Consider the following 12,314-nt stretch of genomic DNA (forward strand, 5'->3'; position numbering starts at 1 on the left):
TTGAAGAATAAAGCAGATAACTTCTCACATATATATTATTTTACCCCCTATGATTGTGAAAACATGAAGATTTTCAATCTTCTAGTCATTTGTAGTCTCAATATGATGGCCATTTGTATTAATAAACTTCATGTTTACTACAACATATGTTTTGACCATAATCATATAATATGAATGACATATTTATATATAAGCTCTTCGAGAGCCTTCATTTATTATCGGCAATCTAATATTTATCAGACACTACTGGTGTCATGTGTCTCTAGACAAACAATTAGCTCTTCAGGAGTTGTTGATACATTTTATATTATCAAATATTGCTCAGACATTTTTGGTATCATGAGAGAAAATCATAATTAAATAAACAATATAAAATAATTATTTAAGCACAAGAAAACTCCTCTTCATAATATTTTCTACTTCAGGAGAAAATTTCAATTGTGTTACTTCTTCAGGAGCAAATTTAAAATACAAAATATTGAGTATATATTCTCTCAATCATATTTCCTCTTCTGGAGGTGAATTTTAATATATCTACATCAAGAGTGCGTTTATATTTATTAATATTATCACATTCACTTCAGGAATGGATTAATATTTATCAAAAGTTCTCATCCTTCAGGGAATGGAACATCATTATCTCAACGTGCATTAATCACACTAAATTATGTGATGTCTTAGAACCTCTTTTACGATTATACTATTTCAGGAGCAAATCGAGGCATGTATGTAATATAGAGAATATTTCTCTAGCTTATCTTCAATTGTAACCATAGAAAGCCTAAATTATCACTTGTGATGGTCATAGGCATATATACCACTACTGGTGGTTAATAAAATTTAGTTACAATGAGATATATGAAACCACTACTAGAAATTGGAGCTATGGCAACGCTTTTTATTGCTACGGTTTTATAACCGTTGCTATAGGTAGTCTATTGTTACGGTTTTAACCGTTACTAATAATTATTGGAACTACCGGGACACTTAGAAACTGAACCGTTGCCATAGTCTAAAAAGCATTCCGATAGAGGTATATATGGCAACACTTTATATAACCGTAGCTATAAATAAATCTATGGTAACGGTTATCTCTATTGTTACGGTTATTAATTCCTTCTTTTTTTTAATCCAATTTTTTAATATCCGCTAAAATGGAAGGGCCCACCATCTAATTTTCTTTCTTTTTTTAGTTTTATACCTAATAAAATATGAAATACATAAATCAATAGGCGGGTCTCTCCTCCAGTCATCTCCAAAATAGATCATCCAGTACTCCCAAAATCACCTTCAAATTAGATCAAAATCAGCAAAAATCAGTCAAAAAAGACCTCAAAATTCCAATATATAGCGAATTAGAGAGTTGTTTGCGGGATTCAAGAGCTCTCTTCGCGATTGGGATCGAGATTACGAAGCCTTTGCATCACTACCTGATTCCGCTATTGATTTAGAGAGACTAAGCTCAGCTTTTTAGGGCTTCTGTTTTTCTGCAGAGTCAACAATCGTGTTCCTTCTGCGGTAATTCGTTTTCCTTCAAAGAGACCTCATCAGCAAATCGAGTTGAGGCCGCGCTCAGCTGCTGCTCTTCGTAATCTCCTTCTCCGGCGAACTCGGCTGAGAAATCGAGTGGTAAGCACCTTTCTTCTCTCTCTGTATTTACCAATTGTATGAATCTATTTCTCAATTTGGACTGCATGTTCTTGTTTTTGGCTCAAAATTCCAACTTTAGGTCACATGATAGTATTTTGGGATACTAATATTCTCTCATCTAATTACTGGGCATGAAGAATGGTAGTTAAAGGCTTCAAACGCCACTTAGAGGATATGTGGTATTTGGAAAACTAATGTTTATTTTGTATTTTCTGGAGAGGACTTCAGCTCTTCTTAAGTATTATTTTCTGAAACTCTTAATATTTTTTGATTTGGTAACTGTTATTTTTTATTTTATTTCTTACAGTAATTAATTTTTTGATTCGTACTATTTTTTTAGCTGCATACAATGTGGTTTCCCCTTTTATATGGTTTTGCAGATGTGTTGTATTACTATCGACTTTGTCGAAATTCATGTTTATTTTGTTTATTAACTCGATTAATTGACTGTGCTTGGAAAAAATTTGGTAACTTTTTTATCTTATCTACACAATTGAAATCCGTATACGTCAGACGTCATTGTACGACATTCAGCTTTAATCACCTTATATCTCTATGAAAATATGGAATATAACTTGACGATCGACAATCTCCTTCAGGCTCAACAACTCCTCCATAATCGACGGCACCGGAGGCGGTACCCTTTAGAGTTTCTCCAAATCTGAAAATCGGTAAATATACTCTTATTGCAAAAGTTTCTTAACTCGTGTGGGTGTTGATTTTGGGTTTTTTAATTTGTTTTTTTTTAATTTCTGGGTTGGTTTTTTTGTTTTTGTTTAAATTTCGGTGTTTCTGTAAGCTTCCTTCACATTATTTTGATAGTGAATGAAAATGGCTTGTTGTTCGAGTTTGAATATACTGTGTCTTTGGGTTTGAACGAAATCCTGTTGGATAATGGTGTTTCGAGTGGCTTAGGAAGAAATGTGAAGATATATAAAGTGATTGCTGCTTTATATATCTGGTCTCACTAGAAGTGCTACAATTCCTTTTGAATGTTGCCAACTTGATATTACATCATTTCAGATATTTAATTAATTTAGGAGATGTAATATCATAATGAAGGCATACGACAGATGATTAAAAGATGAACCTCCGAAAATCTTTGGTCGGTATGTTTTACCTAGGTAGAATCTCTGTCAACATACTTTGCCTGATGTATTAGGTACTGAGGTAGAATAGGTTCATTGTGCCAAAATCTACAGAGGTGAACTTCCACTAATATAAATAGTTATGTGTCGTAGTTTAATGTCTAGTTTGACATCGTATATAGAAAGATTATGTACGCAGGAGATTATTTTGTTAGTGACTATTGGCTGATCTGTTATAGTTAAGCAATTCATAACAAATTTGAGGAGAAGTAGTTTAACTTGCTATACCTGTTAACATGCATTTCCCATGGGAATGAATAAGTCTTTCAATAGGTAGGTAAACAGTAGGGTACTCTATGTTTTGGTTTAAATAGGCCAGGCAATAAGGGATGGTTGCTCTCTGTGAACTTTTAACAGAATATATATCAGCACTACTTTTATTGCATTATTATTTATAAATCTCTATTTAATGGCTAGATTATGTAATGAGTTTCTCTTATATTTGCAGAAATTAGATTTTGTTTTTCTTGTTTAGAGTTTATAAAAAACCTAGATTGGGCGTTTCTGCAATTAGAGTTTATTACTAGAGATAATGAATTCTTGGCAGAAGTGTGATAATTACAAGATTTCATTAGGTGCAATCTATCTGAAGTTATTTTTCCTAGGGAATTTACTGATGTTGCAGACTATGTTGCTTTGACTCTCCGAATATATTGCCGGATACGTGTCGAATCTTTCAAAAGTAGTGTTTTACTTCCACGCTGAATGAAAATTAGGAAGGAATGGAAGTAATTCTTATCAAATCATCTTTATTTAATACAAAGAGGATCAATCAAGTTATAAATATAAATATTGTAATAGCAAATCATCTTTTAGACCCCTAGTTGAAGTCACAGAAAATGAATATGTTGTTTCAAGGTATCACAAATGCCTTACAGTATCCATCTCAAGTTCCTAATTTAGATAATCCTAAAGTAAAAATATACAGAAAAATACTATTTTAAGACATGAATTCCTGAACCAAAAGTTACAACACCTTTGATGAAGTGTCACGACCCAAAATCTAACCTTGGTCGTGATGGCGCCTATCGTGTTACAAGGCAAGCCTATTCCCAAAATTACTACTAATCTGATTATAAGAATTTAATAAAACATTTCCAATAATTTAATTCCTGATAAACTAAACCAACTCTAATTATAAATAATATAAAATACGGAAACGAGTCCCAAACATCAGGGTGTCACTAAGTCACGAGCGTCTAAAAATATGAACTGAGATATATAAACGGTCTAACTGTCCAAAGAAGAAATGATAAAAGGAGTAACAAGGTCCTGCGGACGCTGGCAGCTACCTTGTAGTCTCCAATGGATTCCTTGTGAAATTTTAGTCAAGTTAGGCTTTTGAATCACTCAATTTGACCTTATAACGAAGGAGATATGTAGGTTTTAATATTTGCAAATAGTGCAGATTTTTAAATACGCTGCTAATGGCAATTTCGTAATTAATCTGAAAAATCTGGCAACCTAACTCTTAGCAAAATGACCATAAAATCCTCATACGATGTCCAAATTCGACGATTCTTTTTGTTACGGGTCCGTAATTACAATACGGATCTAATGCTTCAATCAAAAAAGAAATCAAAGCTCATTTGTTCAATATGATATCATTTATGCTTGAAGAAACGGCGTCGAAACATAAGAAAAACGAGTGCAACACAATCCAAACCTATCCGAAACTCACCCGAGGCCCTCGGGACCTAAATCAATAATTTCAACAAGTCATATATCACTACCCGAACTTAGTCGAACCTCCGGAACACCCAAAACAACACCAAAACACCAAATCAACCTCGAATTCAAGCCTAAGACTTTTAAACTTCCAACTTTTGCCAATTCAAACCTAATTCTACCACGGACCTCCAAATTATATTTCGGACACACTCCTAAGTCTAAAATCACCCAACGAAGCTAGTCGAATCATAAAAATCCAAATCCAAATTCGTTTACTGATAAGTCAACTTCCGGTTGACTTTTCTAACTTAGCTTTCTAATTAAGAGACTAAGTGTTCATTTCACTTCAAAACTACTCCGAACCCAAACCTACCAACTCGATACAACTCAACACAGCTTAACAACATATAAATAAGCATAGATAGGGGAAATGTGGCTATAACTCTCAGAACGAACGATCGGGTCATTACATGAAGGAATGAACTGTTTTTGTATAGTCATGCCTTTTCTAAAGAATAACACAGATAAAGTCATAAGCCTTATGTGTGTAATAATAAACCTACATATATGGTTTTTATACTTCATTTTTACATGTCAGTTGAGTCAAGTCTTATGAATATGGCATTTATCGGAGAATGAAATATTAATGCAAGTTTTAGTAAAAGGAAAAAATTAATTGAATCAAGATACAGAAAGTTGTCAAAATGAATATTTTTTTAACTCAAATTATGCTTAAACATGTTAGTCAAATAATAAGGTGTCCAAGACATGGTTTCTACCAGTAAAGATTCACAACATGATACTTAATAAATATGAGCCTAAATATGACCTCTAAGTGTAAAAGAGTCTAACATTTAAGACGAAAACTACTGAACATAAAAGACGTATTAAGATTCAAAGAACATACTCTCAAGCAAAATAGTAATACACTTCCGAAAGCATGATTTCTAACTTTAACATTCTATCGCCAGACTTAACGGACAGATTTCTATGACATAAAAGGGCAAGCTTAAAACACAATTTTTGCTTTTTTACCTCCAAGTATGGCCTTCTTGATCCCTGGACCTTGAATACTAATTTTGGTGATTTGAATATATTATAAAGGATATCCATAGATTATGGTGATAAAAGTTGGATGAATCTCCTTAGATGGACGGATGAGTATATAGGTGGAGTGAATAATTTTCTTGATAAGGCATTTGAACGAGCCGCCCAAGGAAATGAAATATTATGCCCTTGCAAAAAGTGCATTAATCGCTATTGGAATTATAGAAATGTGGTGGTGGATCATTTGGTTGTTCATGGGTTTGTTGATGGTTATACCAAATGGGTTTTCCACGGGGAGGACTTTTCCTCGAGAAATACACCTTCTCCAAGCAATGATGATGAAGGTTCTAACATGCATGATGATATTGATGGAATGCTTCATGATACATTTAGAAATATAGAGGATCAGGCAGGGGATGAAGAAGGAGTTGGGGAAAGACAACCTGACGAAGCAAGGAAATTTTTCAAATTACTAGAGGAAGGAAAACAAGAGTTATATCCGGGGTGTGAAAATTTCAGTAAACTAAGTTTCACTATTCGGTTGTACTTGCTTAAATCCTTGCATGGGTTAAGTAATGTGGCTTTCTCAGATTTGTTAGAGTTAATAAAAGAGGCATTTCCCTTTGCTCAGGTACCAGAATCTTTCAACAAGGCTAAAAACATGATAAAAGATTTGGGTCTTCATTATGAAAAAATACATGCATGCCCCAATGATTGCATGTTATTTTGGAAAGAAAATAAGAAGGCCGATAATTGCTCAATTTTGGAGGATGGGTTTGATGATACTGATTGCGACTGGATGGAAGCAGATGATTAAATAAGAAAGTTCTGAAATTCTTTTAAATATATTCTTTTTTGAGTAAGTGATAATACATTTATATATATTAAGATTAATTTTGGTGTTCTCGATCACTTCTAATTCTGTTTCATTTTCTTTTTAGGGAGATTGTTATCTGTCTGTTAAATGTCTTACAACATCATGGTCATTTTTGAGTGTTGTGACTAATATGTCATGTGCTATTGTTGTTTTGAAGGTTATTCAACTCCAGGGTGATCAGAGAAAGAATGTTTCTGCATTTCTTGTCCAGGTGATTCCTCTATACACTAGGGTTGAATTTGAAGTGGTTTCAATTTTTTGGAGATGAGTTGGATGTTAAGCTTTGATTTTTACTTATGATGTTTTGTACTTTTGCTTACTGTTTGTTGGACTGTTTGGTTAGACATGTTTTTATGTTTGCATTCCTTTGCAATTTGTCTAGCAATTTGTTGCAGTTGTTTATACTGGCTTATTTGGTTCTTGAAATGCAATTAGGATCTGCTTTGACCCATAAAGATTGTTTGGATCATGAAGTAGTAAAAAAAACAGTACCTATTTATTTGTTTCCGAAAGGAAAATGGAGAAACTATTAAAGGTTTAGAAAAATTTCTAAGGTTACACTGCACACCTGAAGGTCGGTACTGAAGGTTTTCTAGTGCGGATGTTGGAAAATAAGTTGTATACTCTGAGGCACTATTTGAGGTGATAATAGCCATGGGTATCTTCCAGATGTGAAGTTTTGGAGATGTACTGATGAAATTGATATTAACTTGCATATGCATTTCAGCGATCTTACATTTGGTGCCATAACTGTCGTTGTGGTTAAAGTAGAAAACTCAGTTACATTGTTGATGCTGACCTTACTATCCAGATTCCTTTGCAATACTCTGTGAGTTTCAAAGCTGTGAGCCAGCTAGGAAAAATTTTCCATGCTTTTCAAAGATTGTGCGTGGATGGGAAACAAACAAATCTTGAGAGATCCATAACTAGGTGAAAGGTAAGAACGAAGAAACTCTCCGTCACTTGAGAGATCCATAACCGTTCCAATAGGTGTTCTTGGCTTCATAAACTTGTACTTATATTTATCTTTGGTCTGAGCATAATCCATTTTGCAAATCTCATTTTATACTCTTTTGTAGGTGGAGTAGATGAAGAGATGGAAGACGGAGGCAGTGGTGAAGATCTAGGCCTTACTTGAATTTTGAATCGTTGATTGTTGTAGATGCATGTGGCAGTTTCTAGGAATGTTTATTATCAAAATATTTTAAAACTTTTGATCTTGAAATATCAGATGTATGTTATTGGTTTCATCACTATATCTATGGATTTGTTATTAGCTTGTCGGACAATTTGGATTATGAATAGTTTCATTTTTGTATTTATATAAATTTTAGTATTTTATAGTTTTATATATATATATATATATATATATATATATATACACAACAGGGGCACTCTTTTCAATTCAATTAAATTGTTACAGCTAACAAAACCGTTGCCATAGGACTTGTAAACCGTTCCAAAATAATATAAAAACCGTTACAATAGGTAGTTCTGTCACGACCCGGATTTCCTACCCTCGGGAGTCGTGACAAGTTGGTATCAGAGCTCTAGGTTACATAGGTCTCACAATTCACAAACAAGCTTAGTAGAGTCTGAGGGATCGGTACGGAGACGTCTGTATTTATCCCCCAGAGGCTACAGAGTTAGGAAAAACTTCACATCTATTCTTTCCTGTTGTGCGGTTTGGTAATGCTAATCGAATTTCTACTCTGTTCTTTCGCAGATGCCAAGAACACGCGCTTCCTCATCTGCTGATCAGCAGCCCGAGCCCCCAGCAGCAGCTCCCACGAGGGGCAGAGGGCAAGGCCGTGCTAGAGGCCGAGGTAGGGGCAGAGCTCAGCCCGGAGCAGTGGCACCAGTGGCAGAGCCTCAGGTTGAGTTTGACGAGGAGGTTCCAGCCCAGACAGCTCCGGTGGGCCCATTTCAGGTCCCAGAGAGGTTCATTGTTCCCCAGTACTTCAGGACACTCTCGTCCATCTAGTGGGCCTCATGGAGAGTGTCACCCAAGCAGGCTTGCTTCCTGTAGCCCCAGCCGTCTGTCAGTTTGGAGGAGGGGCCCAGACTCCTGCTACTCGCACTCTGGAGCAGCTGGCTCCCCAGTTTAAGACTCCAGCAGCTCAGCCAGTTGGAGCGGTTCAGTCGGGCGTGGTAGCCCAGACAGGCGACGGAGCAGCTATGACTGTCGATGCCTTGTGGAGATTGGATAGGTTCACCAAGCTCTTCACTGCCACTTTCAGCGGCGCATCTTCTGAGGATCCCCATGATTATCTAGACAGCTGTCACGAGGTTCTCAGGAACATGGGGATAGTGGAGACCAATGAGGTTGATTTTGCTACTTTTCGCTTATCTGGATCCGCCAAGACTTGGTGGAGAGATTTCTGTTTGGCTAGACCAGCCGGATCACCAGCTTTGACTTGGGAGCAGTTTACTCAGCTATTCTTGGAGAAGTTTCTTCCTGTTACTCAGAGGGAGATCTATCGGAGGCAGTTTGAGCGCCTCCAGCAGGGTTCCATGACTGTTACTCAGTACGAGACCAGGTTTATCGAGTTGGCCCATCATGCTCTAGTTATACTTCCCATTGAGAGAGAGAGAGAGTGAGGAGGTTCATTGAGGGACTTATCCAGCCTATTCGACTCCAGATGGCTAAGGAGACGGGGAGTGAGATTTCTGTTACACCCCATATTTTCGTATGTAAGAGTACGTCATAAGTCAATTAATGTAAGCTCAAAAATGGAATCATCTTTGAAAAGTTTACAAAGTTAGTTCATCATGTTAACTTGGAGGTTAAAAATATTTAAGATCATTGATACCAAGTAGTAAGAGGGTTTGAAGGCTTAGAAGCTAAACGAATTGAAGAAAATAAGTTCCGTCGAAAGTCGACAAGTTGGATTGTTTTACCATGTACTTTTGGGGTGAGACTAGGGTGATTAACATTATAAGGAGATTATATTATAAGTTTTTTTTAGTCGTATGATAGTTGGTGTTATATTTTTAAGTCAAGCGAGTTGGGGAACAAAAGTTGGAAAAAGGTCATCACAAGTTCCATTCATAAATGTGCTGAAAATTAGGTCAAATATAACTGAGTTTTTCTCCCAATATACTTGGAATAAGGGGATGATCTACATAAAAAATTAAATATCTATGAGTCTAGTTTCCAACGCATTAAACCGTTTGTCAATACGATCTCGGAGTATAGAGATACTCGTATTTTTGCGAGCCTGCGCAGATTGGTAAGTTGACAAGTAGGTGCATCACCTACTTGACAAAATGAGAGGATAAAATTAAAAGCCCCAAAGTCGGCCAAGAGGGGAGTTTTAAGGGATTATAAACTCAGTTATTTCACCTATCTTTCAGACCAAAAAAACCAAATTTAACCCCTGCAACTCCTCCCCAAAAATCCCACACAAACCCTAGGTTATTTCGGATGTTACGACGTGATTCTAGTGTCGAAAACCCCGGGCAGCTTGCTAGTTTCTCTTTCTCCTTCATGTAGCTGCGTTGGGGGACTGATTTTTGATGGAGAAGGACTAGGTTTCGTGGTTCTACTCAGTCCAAGGTAAGTTTATGCTTCTCCTTCCATTATCTATGCTTGTACGAGTTGTAACTCGACTGTAAAGACTAGACCTAGCGAGTTTCAAATGAGCAGTATGTTGTTTGTTGTTCCATCACTGTTGGCTGGTTGTGAAATTATTTTTAAGTTGAATTGATGTCTGGTTTATAGGATAAGATGCTTAATTATTTGTTGTTGTTTGTGTTGCTCAATTTGAAAGAAAAGACAAGTCGAAACATGTTTTAGTAAACCGAAAAATTAGTTTGGAGTTGTTGAATTTATGGGACTGTTTTGTGGGTTGTTTCGCGTTGCTGTTGGGTTGTCTAGTTTGCTAATGTTTTTATGGAGTTTGGGAGGAGAAAGAGTGTGGAGAAACACCACATAATGGCAGGGGGGGTTGGCTGGTCGTTCGTCGTTACATTTTTTTAGGTTGTAGGACACTACTTTGGTTATCGTTTTATGTATGAAGTGATTAGGGTGTCAGGGCTATTTTGTGGTATATTGTGATGGAGATAAGGTTGGAACATGATGCATGCATGTTGTTATTGTTGTTATCACGACCCTAACCCCGAACCCGGTCGTAATGGCGCCTCTTGTGAAGACAAGGCCAGCCGAACCAATACAATACACCTTTTAAAGCAGTTAATGATCATAAAACATCTTAAAGTATGATCTAATAGTAATAAATTTGCGGAAACATAGATAACAATAAGGGGAAACCATCCCGACACAGCCCAAACCGGGGTGTCACAAGTCACGAGCGTCTAAGATAACAACTCTCTCAATATAACTACAGAGTCCCAATACTAGAATAGAAAGTAAAGATATAGATAGGGAGGAGCTCCAGGCTGCGAACGCCAGCAGCTACCTAAAGTCTCCTCGAAGATCCGCCTGAGCTGGGACGAGTCAACACTCGAGAGCGGGACCTGCTATGCCTGAATTTGCACACACGGTGCAGGGAGTAATATGAGTACTCCAACCCAGTGAGTAATAAATATAAATAATGGATGAAAGCAAGAAAACACGCGAAAACACAAGGTAATCTATACAGAAGCAATGAAATCACTTAAAACAATAAACCAATGAAGTAATCAAGTAAAAATCCCTTTTTAACAAGTAAAACAGGTAATTTGACAGGTAAATAACAAATAGGAATTCGCCCCTCGGGCACAGTATCAATCTCTCAGAATAGTATCAGCCCCTCGGACTCCCTCTCAGAACAATATCAGCCCCTCGGGCTCACTCCCAATCACAATATCAGCCCCTCGGGCTCACTCGCAGATCACAATGGGTACCCACGCTCACTGTGCGTGTGCAGACTCCGGAGGGGCCCCTACGGCCCAAGCGCTATATCAAGCCACCTCGTGGCATCATCTCTAGGCACTCGGCCTCACATCACTCAAGCCACCTCGTGGCATATAAATGTATCTCAGTCCCTCGACCTCATATCACTCAGTGTATCCTCACATATGCCCTCGGCCGCACTCAGTCAAATATCATCACAAGCCCCTCGGGCATTAGTAAAACAGTAGTTCTCAGCCCAAAACAACATTTAGAAATATCATTTAAGTTTCAAATCTGAGTAAAAATGGGTGAGTTTGTGAAATAGTAGATATCAACAGGGCTGAGTTCAAGTAATAAGTCAAAACGGTGAGGAAATAGTGATAAAAATCCCCGAAGGGTTCAAATAATTGGCACGAAGCCCAAATATGGCAATCAGTCCAAATCATGATGATAACAAATAAGTTTCCGTCAAATACGCGGTAAAATCATCAATCGGGACGGACCAAGTCACAATCTCCCGTAGTAAAAGACCCCACGCTCATCGTCCAGCGCGTGTCTCACCTCAATATAGCACTACGATGTGCAATCTGGGGTTTCAAACCCTCAGGACATCATTTAACATTGTTACTCACCTCGAACCGGCTAAAACTCTAGATCCTGATGCCTTTGCCCCTCAAATCGGCCTCCACGCGCGTCGAATCTATCCAAAATCAGAACGAATACGTCACAATATGCTAAGGGAACAAAGCCCAAGCGAAAACAATCGAAAAATATCAAAAATCTCGAAATTAGCAAAACCCGAGCCCCGAGCCAACTTCTCGAAACTTAGAACATCAACGGGTTCCTTATCACTCCACGAGTCTATGCATATAAAGAACACCAAAATCGGGGTCCAAATGACCCCTCAAATCCCAAATTAAGAAAATCCAAAATTCCAAGCCCTAGTTCTTCCATTTTTGTTCAAATTTCCATGAATTTCTAGTTAGATTTCACAAACGTTTTAGGTTCAAAGATCTTACCTCCAAACAATTCTCCTAGAATCCCTCTTTAATCACCTTCAAAAAGCTCTCAAAATGCTCAGCTG

At 37.2% G+C, this 12,314-nt stretch overlaps 1 long non-coding RNA gene across 1 annotated transcript; it reads left to right on the top strand.

Annotated features, from left to right (window-relative positions):
• Window positions 1–1,232: 1,232 nt before the first annotated feature.
• LOC109211869 lies at window positions 1,233–7,679 on the top strand. The gene is made up of 5 exons (XR_002065788.1): window positions 1,233–1,629; window positions 2,250–2,321; window positions 6,551–6,604; window positions 7,205–7,330; window positions 7,473–7,679. It is a non-coding gene; the product is annotated as an uncharacterized LOC109211869 (long non-coding RNA).
• Window positions 7,680–12,314: the final 4,635 nt, after the last annotated feature.

Source organism: Nicotiana attenuata, unplaced genomic scaffold, assembly GCF_001879085.1.
Source record: "Nicotiana attenuata strain UT unplaced genomic scaffold, NIATTr2, whole genome shotgun sequence".
Classification (NCBI taxonomy): domain Eukaryota; kingdom Viridiplantae; phylum Streptophyta; class Magnoliopsida; order Solanales; family Solanaceae; genus Nicotiana; species Nicotiana attenuata.